This window comes from Vigna radiata, unplaced genomic scaffold (genome assembly GCF_000741045.1).
Source record: "Vigna radiata var. radiata cultivar VC1973A unplaced genomic scaffold, Vradiata_ver6 scaffold_389, whole genome shotgun sequence".
NCBI classification, from domain to species: domain Eukaryota; kingdom Viridiplantae; phylum Streptophyta; class Magnoliopsida; order Fabales; family Fabaceae; genus Vigna; species Vigna radiata.
This window is the reverse complement of record NW_014542412.1, coordinates 104,326-105,025: the sequence shown is the minus strand read 5'-3', so window position 1 is coordinate 105,025 and position 700 is coordinate 104,326.

Sequence of the window (700 nt, the reverse complement as noted above, 5' to 3'; positions counted from 1 at the left end):
AAAGGGTGTGTTTTGATATCAAATTTAAGTATGAAAATAACGGTTTTTAGACCGTTATCACAACCCCAAACTTAGAACTTTGCTTGTCCTCAAGCAAACAAGACAAAACTTGGCTTTCCACTTCTTCATCAAATAGTTCAACACTTTTGAAAATTCCTTTTTGTCACAACAAGTTATTATACTATTCAGATTTTTAGTGGAATCCTATTAAGATGCATGCATGCTTTCAATCCAATTTATTTCACATAATCTACTTTTTTCCAACAGATGTTTTGTTCATGAATGATCAATCCATTAAGCATAGATGTAAGCATGGAGTTCAATAATTCTCACCAAGCAAGTGTTTCACTCAATCACTCAAGTGTTTAGAAGGTCACTCCACTCTTTACTGTTCACATATCACATAAAACAATATTGCCATTCATCTAAAACAATCAAAATCCTCACATGCAAATGTCATCACAAGGACTTTTCCAAGGCTTGTAATAAGGCTGGGCTATCAAGAAAAATTCGTTTTTCATGAATACAAAATCCTTGAGTTAAGAGATTTTAAATCATCATTCAAAGTTCAAGCACACTCTCTTTTTATCCAATCTCACTCATTCCCAACTTCTTCCCTTTTTCTTTTATTTTTACATTGAGCTCACTTTACATGCTTTTTTGTTTTCTTCTTTTCCTTCCTTTTTCTCATGCATTTTTC